This window comes from Eucyclogobius newberryi, unplaced genomic scaffold (assembly GCF_026437365.1).
Source record: "Eucyclogobius newberryi isolate DKJ021-1_F unplaced genomic scaffold, fEucNew1.0.hap1 SCAF_1, whole genome shotgun sequence".
NCBI lineage: Eukaryota > Metazoa > Chordata > Actinopteri > Gobiiformes > Gobiidae > Eucyclogobius > Eucyclogobius newberryi.
In genome coordinates, this window is record NW_027315723.1 from 40,035,144 (window position 1) to 40,054,770 (window position 19,627).

Sequence of the window (19,627 nt, forward strand, 5' to 3'; positions counted from 1 at the left end):
GGAATCGCCTCACAGTTCAGTACAGTATGTCACACTTGAGTAGTGACGGCTTCACAATAAAACAATATGAATACTGCACGTTGAAGGACCTGTGCAATGTCACATGTACTTTGACTGTGAGGCAGCAAATACTTTTAAAGATCCTTATGTTGTAGCTGTATGACTTGGACCGACACGTGTGTTGTGCGTTCGTTGTGTGTTGTGCGTTGTGTGCGTCTGTCTCTCTCCAGTCGAGCACATGTGAGAGCAGTGAACCTGGTGTTATGACTTATTATGACACCAGACAGACTGTGTTGTTCGTTGTGTGTTGTTCGTTGTGTGTTGTTCGTTGTGCGTTATTATGACACCAGACAGACTGTGTTGTGCGTTGTGTGCTCCTGTCTCTCTCTCTCCAGTTGAGCACATGTGTGAGCAGTGAACCTGGTGTTATGACATATTATGACACCAGACAGACTTTGAGTTATGTGTTGTGCGTCCGTTGTGTGTTGTGCGTTCGTTGTGTGTTGTGCATTGTTTGTTGTGTGTTGTGCGTTGTGTGTTTTGTGCGTTTGTTGTGTCTTGTGCGTTTGTGAGCAGTGAACCTGGTGTTATGACTTATTATGACACCAGACAGACTGTGTTGTTCGTTGTGTTTTGTTGTGCGTTTGTTGTGTGTTGTGCGCTCCTCTCTCTCTCCAGTCGAGCACATGTGTGAGCAGTGAACCTGGTGTTATGACTTATCATGACACCAGACAGACTGTTGTGTGTTGTGCGTTCGTTGTGTGTTGTGCATTGTTCGTTGTGTGTTGTGCATTGTTTGTTGTGTGTTGTTTGTGTGTGGTTTTGTGCGTTTGTTGTGTGTTGTGCGTTTGTTGTGAGCAGTGAACCTGATGTTATGACTTATTATGACACCAGACAGACTGTGTGTTGTTCGTTGTGTGTTGTTCGTTGTGTTTTGTTGTGTGTTGTGCAAATGTTATGTGTTGTGCGTTGTATGCGCCTCTCTCTCTCTCTCTCTCTCTCTCTCCAGTCGAGCACATGTGTGAGCAGTGAACCTGGTGTTATGACATCAGACAGACTCGGACTCGCTGCTGTGGAACTCCTGCTCAATCATGTCCAAGCAAAGCCCAGTTAATGTCATATATTTTCCTCAAAGAATCCAGCTGCCACAGGTGGTACCGATGTAATGTTGTTTACACTGATATACATTTCATGGTGGCGCCGTACAACAACAAACAAAATAGATACTTTTAAAATGTATCTGAACATATTAAAAGTCTAAAACCAGTAACATTTGAAAGAAGACTGAAATATTAGCTGCTCGCCGGTGACAAATATTTAGCTTGTTTTTCTTTGTATTCATTGATCAAAAAGGAGATGTCGTCATGTTTATTGAAAAAGCAAATTATAAATGAAAAGTTTGTAATTGACAAGAAGTGTATCTCCATTATTACACTCTGAATGAAATGAGATACTAATCAATAGTAAAAGGGTTGTTCGTATCATGACAACACACAGTCTTAGCTTTTCACTAATGCCTGTTCCCGCAGTGAATAGTGGGATTAGGAAATTATCTATCGTTATCTGGTTTTCAGCCACTCAAAAGGTAAATCTTACACAGTGACCAAACAGCCTTTATTTGTACTGCCTTGTGATCCTCCAAACCCAGCAGAGTATTTGTATGTGTCACGTGTTATTGTCCACCCTGTCTGTTCAGGAAGCTTTGAACAAGTGAAACCAAAGTTCAGTTCTATGTCGCTGAGTGAACTCTGATGTTTAGCTGGTAATGCCACTGACCTCCAGAGGAAAACACCAGGAGGAGACGGACACTTAGACTCTGCACAAATCGCTTTTTTCAGTCTTCAGTATTTATTTCTTTGTGTCAGATATTCTAATTGATTATTATATCAGGCCTAACATTTAACAGCTGAATTTTACCGCGATCATGTTCAATATTATCTCTGTTTTCACGCCATGCAGTGCCATATATGAAGTTGTGGGTTTTCAAATGGTTTTCTCTATAAATACACTGATCATTGCTGTCCTTTTCAATATTTTGGTACAATAATAATAATAGAAATAATACAATTTAATAATAAAAGACAGTTCTAACACTCTTCACAGTTCAAGACATGGAGCTTGGGACCATCGTCTACTCTGTTTCCATTGCTTTTTAAGGCATAATGTAAAGTATATTTTACCCCAAACTGTGGGACACAATAAGGATTATTTAGGATATATTTTTATATTAAAGATATAGAGCTTGAGATGGAACATCAAAAAATGACTGTTGCCATGGGAATCTGCCATGTTTGCTGCTATTGTGCTAAACCTGCAAAGAGCAACATTATCCAAAACATTGTGAAGAATAAAAGTCGGCAAAAAAGCCATGGAACAACCTGATAAACTGCTGGGTCACGTCTGATGAAAACATCGCTCAATAGAGTCAGAATGACCGCTGAGTTCAGTATTTAGCATCTTAAATCTCCATTGGTTTAACATTAGGCTAACTGAAAACTGTACTGAAGGGTGTGTCACAATCCCGATGAAAATATACATATTACACACATTTCACGACTTAATGTAGATACTTAAGCTAAAACAAGATAGAAAAAGAACCAAGGATCTACAAGAGTCTTCAAACACAACCGATAATAAAGACTTAACATGTTTACGTCTGGATGCCCCACCATGCCCATTTTATATATGTTGAAATTTGGATACTTTCTAACGTATCTCTGCTCCGTTTGTCATTTCTCATAGTGAACGCGGTGCTTGATTAAAATCAGGTCAGCTCCTTTGTGAGATATGCAGCACATCACTTTGTCGGGCTGCTGCCTCGCTAGCATCGTCACTATGCACTCTTTAACGCGCTCATAGTTGTGTAATAAAATGCAGCGAGTCAGCCAGTGGTTTATGGACATCTGCTACAGGACCGCTTTTGTTTATGGTCAGTATCTCATTGACATGCAAATAATGAGTAACATCCCGTTTCCTTCTGCAGAACTTTGTAACGTGTTTATATCTCTCTATACTTTCCAGTAATTGAACCCGGTACCTTGTTGTGAGGTGTGAATGCGAGCGACTGAGCTACAGTGCCGCCATTTGCATATCCTTAATTATAAAGCTATGCATCAAAAATCCCATATTCACATTTCTCATGAACATAAACTTAATATGACCCTGAGTATTTGAAGTATTTCCATCCACAGTAATGTAGTACATGTGGAAATGAGGCTTTTGAAGTCCAGGACAAGACCCCGTGGACTCGCATCATTCTGATACGCAGACAGACGAGCTATTTTTATTCCACCAATAATGCCAGTGCTCAGAGTTGAGTCTCTCTCTGAACCCAAAATATTGATGCTGCAAAACAGACGCGGAGTAGTCATGAATACAACTGAACGCGGCAATTAGCTTCAGTTGTCAAAGCAAATATTTGGGGCAGCACTCTATTGTTTGGACTTTTCATGCATGGGGATTTGCTAATTTGCTGTGGCGTTTGTGGAGAACTCTGCAACAAATGCTCAAATTGAAATGAAAACTGGTTTAGTTAATGATAAGAGTTTCAAATAAGCAGTTTTAAAGCTGTGCATTCCTCCTATTCCATGTGCAAAAAGATGAATACTAGGCATAATGGAAGTAGGTTAAGTTAAAAAAAAAACGACCAAGATAAGATAATCCTTTATTGTCCACACATGGGGAAATTCCATTGTTGCAACACAGTTAGATACAGAGGAAAAGAACAGATAACTTATAGGAAGTTTGAAAAACACTTTCAATAGAAGAACTCTTATAAACAAAAACTCCTATAGACAAAACCTCCATTTCCCAACAAGGGATGGAGAGGAAAAATAAAGATTAAAATAAAAAAATAATAAAGAAATAATAAAATATAATATATAAAATAAACAGCTAGCGTAAGACAACATAATACTAATACTAATACTAATAATTATAATAATGGAAAAAGAAACACTATTCTCATCAGTTATATGCACATGAATGTGACACCATTGCATGTGATCACGACAGTAATTGCACATGAATAATTGCACATGAATATGACGGAATTGCACATGGTTAAGTCAATGTCAATAATAATATATTTATATATAAAGAAATCTCTATACATACAAACAAAAAAATGTTTTTTTTATAACATTCGGTTTTGAGGTCTTGGACAAGCTCTGTCCTTGTCCAAGTATACATGCAGAGGAGAAAGTCTAATTCCTGACCAGAACGTGTCGTCCTCCTAACACTAGGTGGCGATATGCATCGTTTCAGCGGACTAATTCTGGTTGACCTTTTGCGTCACATATAAACAACTGTCATGCGCATTTTCGAACAACAGCAGTCGTACAGCTTTGTTCATCTCGTATGTAATGTCCGCATTAGTTATTGTGTAGATAAAGTGCACGCTAACCCTGGTAACGGCTCTTGTGAGTGAATGCGGTTGTGTTCTTCCTTGTAAGCGACCGGCTTCTTTCTATAGTTTTGTTCCGGAACGTGGGCCGCATGCTTATAGATAGAGGGCCGTCTTCCCGTATTTTGGACGGGGTATTTTGAAATGTGGAGGGGTAATTTCGATTAATAAATCTTTGAAAAAAGGGAATATTATCATTAAATCGGGGCGGAAAGCATTTAACGATAGTCCGCCATGGTCCGTGCCATGACAGTTTACGGTTTACAAGTGAAAATTTGCATGCTGCGCGCTGATTGGTTGACGAAATTTGTGTACTTGGCTCTGATTGGCTGCCGAGCCCTGGTCCGGAGAATTCCGAAGCTACGCGTTTCCTGAAGCTTCACGTTTTTTTGCCATTGACAGAATTTCATCAAAACCTCATTAAATTGCAGAAGATTGCCGAAACTAGGTAAGGCACGCTGGATTTCCCCATTGTTATTTTTATCTGTCACTTGACAATAACGTAGACGACTTCCATTCAAGTCCCAAATGATTATTTGGCACCGTTCACCAGATCACCGTCCGTGCGAGCACCGTAGTGGAACTTTTCTGCTCGCGCCGCCCACAGCTATAGACCATATGATCACACTCCGCCACAATAGGAGCGGCGTATGGCGTAAATTAAGAGAACGCAGAGCGCCGTCTGGCGTAGATTACGGCACTCGTTTACGGTGCACGGCATAACGCCAGACGGCGCTAAAAGTGCCGCTTTATTTAGTAAAAGCGTCCGAAAATATGGCGCGATACGCCGCTCCTAAGTGGCGGAGTGTGGTCATAATTTTGGTCTTCCGTATTTGGCGCGTGCGCCATAAGTACTTTTTGCGGACAAAATTATTTGGACGGGTTGTTTTCAAATCCTATCTTACAAGCCTGGTGGGCGGTGGAGCATGCGCACAAGCCTAGTCTAGTTTCAGGTTGATTACGTAATCTCATAATCTGGTTGTCTCAATCGGTGATTATGAACGTCGATTTCTATCGAAGTAAGGTGTTTACATGCACACGAAGATGTCTGATTGTATCGGATTAAAGCAACTATTCGTTTTTTTTCGTTTTCATTTAAATGTACTGACTATATAAATGAGAAAACAAAACCCAATTGATAAAACAATTAATTAAAGTGCAGTATTTGTACGCCACCTGCTTGTCTCAATGCAGATGTTATCGCTTTGCTTGGAATGTTTCAGAAAATGACAAGTTACAAGTCAGGTGGACATGGTTTTGAAAGTTTTGATGCTGCCACATGGCTTAATCATTGTCATTTTGAGTCACTTTGCTGATAGAAACGTGTGTACTGGCTTTTATCTGTCATGTAGAGGCACAAATGCAATTGTAGCTTCATTCATATTTATTTGTGTGTTGAACAGAATGAATCCATGAGATGTTTCTGCAGCTGGCGGTCTCATCTCTGTTACATAAGTGTTTTGTTTTTCATTGGAGCTGTTAAATAAATAAAATCTTATTTTTCCATCACAAACAGTCTTATTCTCTCTTTGCCCATTGATTAAACAGCAGTTCAGTAACATGCACACAGCTGCTGCAGTGACACTGGGCTCTGACCACTGTGGTTTTTCAGTCTTTGGGTCATAATGTGGACCCCAGGAAGAGTATTTATAGTAATAACTAAAACATCATGATTTTATTCTTTTTTCCTTCAACAATTGTTTTATTTGTGTCATTAGTTACAGGTGCACTGTGTAACTTCCCTTGTAGGGGCTTGCCCCACCTGCTGGTCTCCATGGAGATGTTAATGCTTTGCCTAGAATGTTCCAGAGCATTTCAGTAAACATATCTATCCCACAGTAATTCTATTCCTGGTGTTTTATTACTAAAAGCATTGTTACTGTGAGGGCACTCGCTTTTTCCACAGATATGACTCAACTGGTAACGTCGCCAGCCTGTCTCCATACCTTTTAATCTGTGGAGAAAGAATAGATTTATCTTGTATTTATTTTGTGAATATTAAAATATATTATTTTTGTGATATTCTTGTGATTTTTGTGATGTTTTATATGTTGTACATTACAAAAAAACTCCCAGAACTCACTGCAACTGAGAAAAATAACACCATTCATTCATTTTTATAACTCATTGATTAGAGTAATTTGATTTTATTGTGTAGTTGATCTCAGTTCTCTTGATCAGTCTAAATGACTTTGATGGCTGCTAATCTGGTGGAAATGATCTTCAATGTTCTTTGTTATAGAGTCAAACCACCCACTGTGACGCCTAGAATTATCTGTATTTATATGACTAATTAAAAACTCTTGATTGAATATTGATCTGGTCTTAATTCCATTCTACCTCTGGGGAACTCAAAAGGACAAACTACAAAGTCAATATTAATGTTCCCCTCAAAGATCTAAGTCATAATTTGTGGTGAGACTAAAGTGCTTGTGTTTTTACAAGTCACCAGAATATAAGTATAATGGTAAAGTGGTATAATTACTGCAGACCATAACTATTTCAACAAAAGTATGAAAATAATATAGAGATCTTCTACCTGTGATGCTAACCACAGAGTAGCCACAACACACTCCAAGTGAACATGAAGGGAGACATTTTGTGCTTTATTATGCCGCTCTTTATAACGTCCCATCTGCATTGATATTTATCTTACAGAAATTGAAATAAATGTAAATATGTTTTTGCTGCAGCTCTCCATTTGAACAGTTTGGTTAGTTGTCAGGCTCCCTCTGCAGACAACAGCGGGGAGTGGAGCATTTTGAAATGACATTTTGCCTTAGTTTGCAAACCTGATTTATTGGTGCGTTTCCTCAGCCTTTCAGTCACTGCAGATGCTTGAGCTTACATGAGCGCCACGTGGGGCCTGTAATTAGATTGGTGTAAATGAATGGGCCAAAAACCAAAAGAGGGACTGACATTCTTGTGTCTGAGGTTCTTACAGTTACTTTCATAGGTCCGGGGCATGCGTTCATTAAATGAAAAAAACGTTTTAAAATATTTTCCGGAATAGATTTACAGATAGTACAGAGCACATATTACAGACAGAGGTCCTGCACAAAGTGAACAAATCTAGAACCACAGTTCTTAAGTGAAAAACAACACAAAATCCAGTGTGTTGCACTGAATCAATACTAGATGCAGTTAATATTTCTCATTAGTACAAAAACGCATTTCTTTTTTTATTCAAAAAGAGAAAAAAATATCATAGTGTTGCCTTAAAAGGCACACAAGAACCTTTCTGGTGGAGGCCCCTGCACTGCCACTGGCCTGTCTCCATGGAGATGTGATTGCTTTGCAAGGAATATTCCACAATATTTATGGGTCGTCTCACACTTGTTGCTACTGCCATCTTCAGGACGAGAGTTTGCGCTGCTTTCGTATTTTTGCCTTCGGATCTTCTCTTGACACATTTTACTTTCAAACTTGAACAGTTTCCTCTGAACGGTTTGATTCCTGCGTTTACACTTCAGCACTTGCTGCCATAATTACCAGAGGTGATAAAACTCCAGTTGGCAGCGTTTTACAGGGGCGTCCTTCACAAATAGTCCTTTACACCGCTGCAATTACACAAAATGTCACCCACACAATTATAGTTTTGTCCTTGTTTTTGCCAGAGGAGGAGCTACTGAAGTGAACCTGAAAGACAGTGAAGAGCTCCATTGTGCTGGCTCTAATTGGCTGCTGCCCTCCATGTTTTACGCTCTGGGCCACACTTTTTACACGGGCAGTGTCCATGACGAGATTGCTACAAGCTGAACTGAGAAGTGTCATGTATTTAGTGTGTCACTCATTAAAGGCTGAGTAAACAGACTGGACACATTCAACGCCAAGTCGAGGCTAATGAGTCAAGTTGGCTTATCATGAACTTGAAATACTGTGTGAAAAGACTGCTTACACTGCCAGCATATACAAATCAACATGTACCATAATTAACAAACTGTAAAGGCTGCAATAAACGTAATATAATTTCTTTGATTTCTTTTGTTCCTGGATTTGCCATGTTTTAAAAGAAAGTTGTAATGGCTATTTTAACAGAAATTAACTGTTCATGAGATGCCTCAGCACGTTGTGATGTGAGTAATGTTTTTCCACCCCGGCCACAAAACCACATTAAAGTGGTGCGGCTGTAACAACAAGCTAGCGACATATTTGTTTTGCTTTTGTCCAAGTTTGTGTCTCTGTGTTAACCCGGTGACGAGCTGGCCCCTGTCTAGGGTGAACCCCGCCTAAGGCCCAAAGTCACTGGGACAGGCTCCAGTCACCCACGACCCCTAACGAAATCGAGAATGATTTATTTAGATTTATGGCGTCTCACTCAGATTCCGAGAATTCCTCCTGAACGTTTCATGTGAATCAAGTCTTTATTGGTTTTTAGTTACGTAGTTTGATGAGCTGGAAATGTGGTAAAGGAAAACAGAATGTGGATACCCTTTTAGTTTTTTGTTTTTGTTTCAAGTTTAAGTGTCAGCATATTCCTCAAATGTTGTGTTAATTTGTCTGACCAAATGCAGGAGCTATAAAAAAAAATGCATTCTACTACTAGCCACAAATCTAGTAATTAATGCGCCCTAGACCAAAAAAGCAGCAACATCAATATGTAACAAATGATGATGCTGAGTTTAATTCACAATTGTTCCGTTAGTCGGATTTGTGCTTGGCAGAGCCACGGTCCAGCTGTCATTACTGAATAATTCCTCCCTCTCTCATTTGTCGTGTGTATTTCCATCATTGAACAACCTTCAACACCTTCAATGTAAAGCAATAATTCATTTAGATGTAAAAGTGTTTTATCATAGATTAAAAAGCCTTTCATTCTATAGATGTATTTTGATGCTTGCTGAGAAAAGAAGGATGTTGTAATGTCTTAAATTATGGCGTTTTTCTAATTTTCACCTTGTTTTTGTGGGATAAGACCTGTGGTATTCTGATTTTTCTACTGTGCAGTTTTGCTTTGGCCCTTGCTTACAGTTTGGTTCAGTATTTTTTCTGATGCAGTCACTGAATCCTGAATTCCGCCTCGGAATAATGCCCCCTAAAGTTCACTTGCCTCTGTGGTGTTTACGCGCGTTTCACATTAGGTATGGGCATTTATAAGCGAGAGAGAGAGAATTGACCAATATTTGGCGGCAATATTTTTTTGATAGTTCTCCAGTCCGCGAGTCCTCAGATTAATGATTAAAAACTGCAATTAAGCGAAAAAAATATGGACATGCGTTTACACGATCATGCCGCAAATACATTCTGATATTTGAATATTGCCTTCCACATTGTCAGTAAACTTGGAATATAGTGTGACAAAGAGAGGAGCAGCACTGCCGAAAGACGACGTTTTAGCGCAAACCTTATCAAACTTTTAATGACTAGAGGAAAATCGTGCTTAGTACATGTCCTGTTAGAGTTTGGAGGTTCTGGTTCAAAAAAGGGCTCTGGATGACCACTTTCTGTTTCAGTGTGGTGAGTGGTGCCGAGGAAAAAAGCCAATAGAGCCATCATTATATTGCAGTAATGGGCAAATTTGAAACTGCAGTACATCACCTAACTTGAAATTGATTTGTTCTTTTTCAGTCTTAACACCTTCCATTTTTAGAACGTCTCAAAAAGTATGTAATATTTGTTTTCCAAGGAGCCCAGAAGATGTGTAATCCCAGTATCCCAGTTTCAAATTTGATCCTTTTTCTCCAAATGAATCGGCGATTTCTGTTGTTGATTGTTGGTCGAATCTGAACCTTCTATTACAAGGTTATTCAGCTATTCCAAGACAACCTCCAATTGCTTTGCTAATATCATATAATTCCTCTTTAGTCTTGATACGTCTCTTCCCTGTCCCTGGTCTCACCCTGTCGGCCGTCTCCTTGAATGAATGCAGCGAGGCGTCTGCAGACAGGCTGTGATCCAGCGCTCCGACAGCTGCTCCCCCTTGGCTCCCCCCGGCTCCCCCTTTCTCCTCACCTCCTTCGGCCCCCTCAGTCTCCACAGGGACAGGGCCCACCTCCATCTGCGCAATCACATCACTTTTAATCACCGCATCCGTGGACTGCACGCACAATCGGCCTCGCTTTCATAATTCAACCGTGTTTCAAGGGCATTGAGGACTCGCTGCTGGTTAGGGTTTTACTATAGATGTAACTTTCCTGAAGGAGGGTCCGCCGTGTGTTTGCCTCCATGGAGATGTGATTGCTTTGTCTGGAATGTTCTCAAGTAGGGCATTAAATGTATCTATGGCCATATGTCAGGCAGATCAAGTGACGGACTCCCACCAGAGTAACATTGTGCATCTTTAAAACATTTTTTTAACGAATTTAACGTGCATTTTTACCCAATTCTGCCCTAGTTCTATTTATTGTTACAACCTCTTAAAATAAAAGTAAAGTATTACCCGTGAGAAAAGAAAAAAAAACTGCTTTTGACTGTGCCCGGGGACTCTTCTTCAAATGTTGTGGAGGGAGTAAGTAAAAGACAACCGCTAGACACAGAAACAACATGCAAACCTGTGAACATGTAGCTTTCAGTACGAGTTCTAACCACTATGCCACGCTTAAGGTTTATACTGTTTTACACCCTGAACATATTCACTTGAAGCTTTCTTTTGTCTCACCGCGACTGAAAACACAGATTTATAAATTAGAGTGAAAGTTCCGTCTGCACAGTGCAACCTTGTAAATCTATAGACACGTGTAGAAATAGGAAAAAATACGTCTATGCCTTAACCGCCCTCATAACAGATGCTGGATGGTTATTTAAGGCGGTACAATGATGTTCTATTGATTTGGATGTGCTCTGGGGAACATAAAGCATTAAGCGTAAAAATCCTATTCTATTCACAAGGCTCCAATCTACTGGACTATCTGTGGTGGGTTAAACGATGTGCATTCAATCGAATATGATTATTATGTCCGACAATTACAAGGATGACATTGTGAACGATTCATTAATGGCAGCAATAATGCAGCATTAATGTATCTACTGTGTGGCACTCAGTTTTATCACGCAGGGGGTGGAAAGGCAGGCAGTGTCATCAGATTGTGCTCGATACCAGTTTCCTGAACACGCACTCGTCGATGTGGCGGTGCTTTGTGAAGTAGTGATGACAAATTGTTCATGCTTAGCAACTAGCAACCGAATAGTGCAGAATCAGGGCTTTTAAAAGATGTGTAACATGTTCACGGTGGACAGAGGCTTGTCAAAGCACTATATCGACTTATCGTTCAATATGATCGATGGAACAATATTTTTGGGAGCTCAGTATTGTGTGTACTTTTACTTGAACAAGGGGTGAACTTTTGTCTTTCTAGTATGCGATCACCTTTGAGCTGTAGATGGTCTAAAAAGTCACTACTTCTCATTATTGCAACTTTTTACAATATTGTGTATTTTCATGCTTAAGGCTTATTGTACTTTGGACATGAATCAGACTCAGAATCAGAAAAGATTTATTGCCATTGTCGATGAACGAAACTCCCAAACATTGGAACTTGGTGATTCGGTGCAACATGAAACAATGAAGTCAAAATAGAAACAATTTAAATCTGCTATGGGATCAAAAAGGCTTATGAAGTGTCATTATTAATATTGTTCATTGTGATATTTTCCATAGCAATATATTGTACTTCAAAATCATTTATCATGACAGGCCTAAGACATAGAGTGGCCTTGTTTAGAGTTAAAACACTGCATAAAAGTTGCTCCATAGTATTTAGCATTTAACTCTACTACAACGGATTATTTTTCTACATTTAGCATTTAAGTTACTACTCAAGAGCCAAAAAGTATTGTAGTGGCATTTACTGCAGTGCAGTATTATACAGTATCCAAGGATTTCAGACATTTTGCCGATGCATTTATGTACAAGGCATCACCATAATCCAACAGAGACATAAAAGTTGCCAATACCAGACGTTTGCAGGCTTCAAGGGTAAAACAGGCTTTATTACGATAATAAAAAAGTTTTATCTTTCAATTTTTTGCATTGTCAACAACTCGGGACATCCCGGGCATTGACCCTCAAACGAAGGTTGCCCGTTTGATACTTGCGTTTGGGACACTCCACCCCCATTTCACCTCATGGAATATTTCACTCATATTTCACTCATATTTCACCCGTATTTCACCTCATCTCATCAGCCAATGTGCAACTAGAAGAATATAGTATATTGCATACAAAAGTAAAATTGAATTGAAACTAATTGGCCAAGCAAAATGACCATGAAAAGACATACCGGTAAGTGTTTTGCCCATGGAGACAATGACAACATGTTATTCAAGGCTCAAATTGGGAACCTTCAAGATGAACCCTAACCCATGAACTGAGCAAAGCTGGTCATACAACATTTGCACACAGTTTTATACCACAATAATACTAATACTAATACTAATACTAATACTAATAATATATGTTTCATTATTATTGTTCAAAATGATGTGGGGTTACTTTAGAAATGATGAATTGCTCTGCATCAAAACATTTCTCGTCCACATATTCTGTCAAATCACCAAATCCCTCATGATCCTCCCTGTGGTGTCAGGGGCCTTATTAAAACCCGGGCCCTGCTCTCGTCCTGCTCCAGGCCTGCTCCAGGCCTACAATCTTGTCTCATCGCTCTGTCACTGCTCGTCACACTGAAAACCACACCTCACTCCAGCTGTTACGAGGCATTATCACAACTGCTGATGATATTTTTCCCACATACGTCTGCTGGTCATTGTCCAGTTAAATTAAGCTTTGAATAAAAGCACTGCATGTTTCTCGAGCTGTGATAGTACTTACTGTAGGATCTTTATGCATTATCCTTTTTATCATAGTTTATATTTAAGTTATATTTAAAGGCGCAATGGACGATTTTTCGGTGATTTGAGAACTCGCATGCGTACTCCCTCGTGCGGACTGATACAACAGTGCGTTTGTTTATTAGCGCGACGGATCGTACCGCATCTCTCGTCTCCCGTAGATTTCCGTCTTATGAGTCAGCTCGAACTCTCTTTCTCAGTCTTCATTTTGTCCTGTACACTGAGGTAGAGCTGGGTTTCGATTCAAATTTCAAGAATCGATTCGATTCCGATTTTTACATTTCAAAATTGTTTTTTTCCGATTTTCTCAGATTCCATCCGTTTCGATCCGATTTCGATCTGATTTCCGATTCGACCCGATTTCGATTCGATCCGGGGGTTAATGTTATTAAAAATTAAAAATGTATTTGAACCGTTTCCTTCACTTCATGACTGTGTAGAGAAGCAACATATTAAAACTAGTATTATATCAATATTAAACAGCAAATCTTACAAGTATTGTTAGTTACTGATGGCTGGAAGACTGATGAAAAGGTTAAGGGTCAATCTACCTTCAAGAAAGATAATTCAGGACAATAAATGGAGAACATCATTGAGGTGACTACATCTGCAACAGTGGATTCTACTGGGACACTAACCAGTGCATTATTATGCTTAAGCATTTTTATTTTAAAACTGCTCACACACTGCCAGTACTGAAACTGGAAGTATAAAATGTAAACGTTGAGCATTTTTCAATTATTATTATTTTTTTTAAATTGTAATTATTTATTTTTAATTAGATTTTTTATTTTTTATTATTATTAAAAAAAAAAAATTGATCTGTGGACGTACGAATCGATAATCGGTCATTAATATGCGAATCGATTAAAAATCGGAAAATCAATTTTTTTCAACCCAGCTCCACACTATATTATGATAGATAAATGCGCTTAGACACGCGGAACCGTGCTGCTCATGGGGACGAGCCGCACGCGGCTGCAGGTGAGCGGTAGGTGCGTTTTATGATTGATACGTGGCAGGACTAATCGGCAGTCCACGCCACGAGGAAATAAGACTCGTCCATTCAACCTTTAAGGTTGTTTGTGGATTTTGTTCACTGACAATGGCACTAAAACCTTTCTTGTGCTGATTCTGACTTCTGAATTCTGAGTTATTGTTGATGAATAAACTTGTTTCTTGCTTGATTGATACATTTTATATATATTACGTACATCTTTATAGGGAAGTCACGCTTTTTCCATTGCTTAATAATTATGGTTATTCTGACAACAATATCTTTGTTAGAACCAAAAAGTAATAATCAATTTGTTATTATATCAAACATTGTATTGCAGATTGTATGTTGACAACCAGTAATTTTTGTCCATTAATCTTTATCCTTATGTTTTATTTTATGTTGCGTGTTTTGTCCAGATTCAGTTCTATCATTAATAATTGTCTATAGGCGGAGCTCCTCCTTGGATTTGCTGAAGTTTAGTTTGTCCTGGCTAAGTTTTTGGTTCTAGTTCAGTCCCGATTTAGACTTGGTTTAGTCCTGTGTTCTACTGAATTGTATCCAACTTTAGACTCCTTTTCATCTTTTTTATTTAGTCTTATTCTCATTTAGTCTTACATTCTAGTCCTGGTTCAGTCCAAATCAAGATTGTTTTGTCTTGATTTATATGGGTTTAAGCCTGTCAAATTTTAGTTTGGACTTGTCCTGAGTAACCTTGATTTAGGTTTATTTAACCCTGGTTTACAAGTTTAAAGGGGCTTCACTGAATCACTTTCATGTGACGTGCTTATGGCTGCAATGTTCCACACTATGGCATTAAATCAATCTGCGGCGGGAGGTTCACATCCACTGTACATTCTTTATAGCATCCATCCAACAATTATTTCATTACAAGTGTCAAAAATACCCTTTAAATCATGTATAGTACTGTGAGTTGTGTCGCCTCTCCACAGAGCTGAACTGTGACTTGGCCTGGAAGCTTCACCTGCTTGTCTTTCACTGGAATATTCTTGGCAAAGCAAAAATAACCTCTCCATCCGGACAAGCGGGTGATGCATCCACACCAGAAAAGTCACACACTGCACCTTTAAGTCTCAAATATGTCTCGGTTCACTACTAGATTCATCCTTCTTTAGTCCTTAGACACGCCCCCAGTTTTCCCTCGTCCATCAGGGTAAGTCCTGGTTTGTCCTGGCTCATATGTAGTACTCTGAAACATAAATATTTCCCTATGAGGTACTTGGGGTGAACAGTTTCTGAATCACTTCCTCTGTCAACAGTGCACTTGGCCCCGGGGGGCTCTACAGCGTGCACAGCCTGTTCAAACATTGACACGGTCAGGCCCAGAATGCGTTCCCCTCTTCACACCTGCTGCTGTCCCGAGCTCGTCTGGCTCTGTTCCATCCGGACCTCTTTGTCCAAACCTGTGTGGGATTAATGTCTGACACACGGGTCCAAACCAACGGCAGATTCCTCCAAGTTCAACTATAAAAAGGGTTTACTACTGCATAATTCCAACGCACGGAATGGTATGATTTCTATAATGCTTAAAGTGGATCTGCCAATATTTTAGTAAATCAATTGTACATTTGTCAGTTTTTCAGTTGGAAAACCTCTGTATTTTCATATTTACATGAATGTTGCATTTAACTTGTAGGATAGACAAGTATTTTTTAGGGAGTATGTCGATTACAATAGTCAGGGGATATGACCATATGTCAATCCAACAGAAATTTGTTAAAACATATCGTTAAACGTATTAGTTGGGGTTATTTATCAAACAAATGTTAACTGTCAGGGGGAAAAAGAAAATATTCTCATTTGAAAGTTTATGACATACATTTGTTCAGCTCTTTTTGAGGCATGTTTGCTATAATTCTATACTCTATATTCACAGTTTTTAATCCTACCCTGTGTCCTTGTGCTACATAACCTGTTTCTGGTGAAACATTCCATGGAGTCGAGCTGGTGGCCAGAAGTTACATTGTGCATCTTAAAATAAAAAAAACATTTTACTCCCTAAATGTGCATCCACTGGAGGCAAAACTGACACTTTGTGCATTTTGACCATAATCCATTTTCATAACTCCATCTGATATTTCTATACTCACACTTTTAGACATGATCAGAACCTGTGTAAAAACATCTAAAAATGATCAATAGCTCATCTTCTGTGCCAGCTGCTGTAAAGCCCTGAGTTGGTCTGTTAGTCATACATTGCACTAGTTTATTTTTTATCTGGGTCGTCAGGTTGGAACCGCTTAAGCATTCAGCCCCCCTGTGCACGCTGCGGACCTCGTGATTAAAAGCACTGCAGCGTCTGCCCCTAAACTGTCATTATTTGTAACGTGAGAGAGTTGACTGTTGGGCTTTTTAGGTTACCATCACCTTTTATAGCTTTAGGGGAAATCTTTTTGAAAATGTAACTTTTTAGTTGTAAGTAAGGAAGTCACAATATCAAATTTGAATCATTCAACTATTGTAAGTTTCATCGTGATGTAACAATTATTCACAATTATCGACACCATGGCATTATGAAATCTCCACTTCTCTCGTATATGATGAGCTTTATGAAATTAAACTTTCCATATGACATAAAAGGCCAGAAGTTTCCTTTTTGGAGCATTAGATGGAATTTAAATGACTTAATTTTGCCTCTAAAATTGCTGCGATGATTCTTATCCCTTTCTTTTTTTTTAGATATTGTTATCAGGATACTCCAAAAAAGATTGAGATATATACGCTTTTGTCGATATTTGCCATCTCTTTGTTAGACAACAACACAGACATTAGACAAATAGATGGACAACAGTCTATAAACTTCAGAGCGGGGCGATTGTGTGTTCTTTTCTAGTTCTTATGAATTTATTGTGATCTGAATCGGCACGATTATACCCTAATCTCACATCTCTTGTTTTAGTTAAGTTTTATTAAATCATATTTGAATCAGAATGTTTCGGAAAATAAATGAATGGGAACATAATGTAAGTAAATATGTGGGAGAATTATCATTTGACTGAAAGCTGAACTGCTAAACGTTCCTTGCAGAGAACATCAGGCTATATTATCTGAATACTTGCAGCCTTTACCATAGCTGTGATCATTTCAACTTTGAATTCTCACTGTATTGTTACTATGCACCTGTTATCTTATTACATAACTCATCCATTAGTTTCTCCGAGGAAGAAATGGCTGTCAATGGCTTCGATAATCTTTTTGGGGCTAGCTGTTTTCCCCTCTGCAGTAGTTGAGGATTGCCATCGATTCTCTCCAAAATGACGGTCCAAACTGGTCAATACAAAGTCTCGGGGCGTTTTTGAGCTGCCACCGTTCAGATGAAAGAAGACATTGTGCTTTTTAGTGGCTTTATTATTTATTTATCATTTTTAATCATTAATTTTGGGATGATGTGATACATTTTAGAAAATCAGAATTACTGTTTGCCATTGTGAAAGAACATATTTTACAAACATAGGAACTTGCTTTGGTGATCCAGTGCAACATAAAATCATGAACAATGATAAAACAACCTATATGAAATCAAAAAGGGTATGCATTAGAGAAAGGCGTGTGTGTGTGCGACAAACACGACAAGATCTCCAGTTCAGACATTTTGACTCTCCTTTTCCCACACACACGGATTATAAACAGCATGTTTTAGGAGGAGATTAGGACTAAGAGCAGCAGTAACATCTGTCTGCTATTACCACAAGCACCAGCAACAGACCAACACTGTGAGCATTTTTCATTTTTATACTTATTATTCATACACTACTTTGACCAAGCCAAAACTGGACTAAATCAGAACCAGATCTTGGCCTGGTTTAAGACACAAATAAACCAGGACTAATCTTGTGGTGTATGAATGACTCCAGCAGTACATTTTTAGTTCCACCAATATCAATCTAGGTATTCAGTGTTTGCTTTCTAGAAATGTATTTTCAAATTTGACTTACTTTCTCACCCGAATGACAGCCATTAATCACTATTGTCCTTGATCAGTCTGCACCTCAGACCAGATACCTGCAGCAGGAAAAGGTCAGAAATCACACAGAGTTTCACCCGTACTCACTTTTCCTTCCAAACAATTAGTCTTGGGTTGAACCAGACTGCTGCTTTTAAACATCAGTCTTTTCATTGTTGGAAAGTGGGCAATGGGAAATAATGTTTCCCTGATCCTTATAATCAAGGCAGTCACGTTCAGGAGGAAATCAGCCTCACGTATGGAAAAGTACATATTGGAACATTAGCAGGGGAGATGGCAATGGCTGAAGGCAGTAAAAATAGTTTATTATATTTATTATAGAGCCATTGTTCGTATTTTTATTCAGCAAAAATATGTAAAATATAAAGTGTGCCCTTTGTTAGTCCTGGTTTAGTCTCTTTAGATTTGAGTTGACATTACTTGGCCACAATGGAAGATTAGATGCCCTCCTTCATGTGGACTCTAATCTAATCTTCGTTCATCTAAAACACTGGTCCCATGGAGGAGAAGGAATAAAAGATGGCTTTATTTCTGTTTGTTTGTGAGATGTTATCTGTCTCCGGTGCGGCGTACTGTAATTAAATGCGTTTAAATTCAGCAGTAAGCCTGGGGGAGCATATTCTTATCGAAGTCAATCTCGTCTAACAAGAACAGCATTTATGTCAGCAAAAATGTAAGCCTGCACCTGCAATCCCGTTCCTCTGTTTAAAATTCACTCGCTCACCATAAATATTCGTACCTTTTTACCAATCGAAAAGGACCACAGGCATGAATGGTGGATCATTTACATAAGCTCCCGGTGAATTGTTCACTGCAGTGAAATCAAACATGAGTAATTTGAGTGTGAAAGCTGAGCCGGGTGCTGCGCTGGGTGCTGCGCCTGTCTGATGCAGATGATTGGTTGTTTGATGGAGCCGGTCTGTGATGCTGTGAGTAATCCGAGTCAGGGATGAGGGCAGGATGCTGAAGACTTTAGGAGGAGGTTTGCTGCAGGTATGTCTGGTGTAGATGACTGGATTTCACTTCAACAGGCAACCTGAAAAGTGAGAAAAAAGACGAAAGGGAAATAACGAAAGCGGTTCCATTCTTCTGGAATTTTACTGGCCTAAAGCCAGATGACACAACAGGAACTGCCGTGTTTGTGTGTGTGTGTCTGTCTCTGTGTGTGTGTCTGTGTGTGTGTCTGTGTGTGTGTCTGTCTAAAAATTATATTATATTCGAATCAAGAAATTGTCTTTAAAATATAGACTGATGTAATCTATTATTTAATTCTTAAATTTTATTTAATCTTTATTAATGAGACAACTAAGACAATAAAATGGAGAAAGAGAAATTATGAGTTATCATACTTATTATTATCCATAAACTTGTGAGGGCCGTATTAAAACCGCATGTGGCAGTCGGGCCGGATAATGCCCAAGGGTGTATTTGGCTGTATGCCACGCCCTGGACT

General features: G+C 39.0%; 1 protein-coding gene across 1 annotated transcript in view; it reads left to right on the top strand.

Moving 5' to 3' along the window:
- Positions 1–19,627, top strand: part of extl3 (exostosin-like glycosyltransferase 3) — a 37,921-nt gene that overhangs the window by 6,400 nt on the left and 11,894 nt on the right. The window lies entirely within an intron of this gene.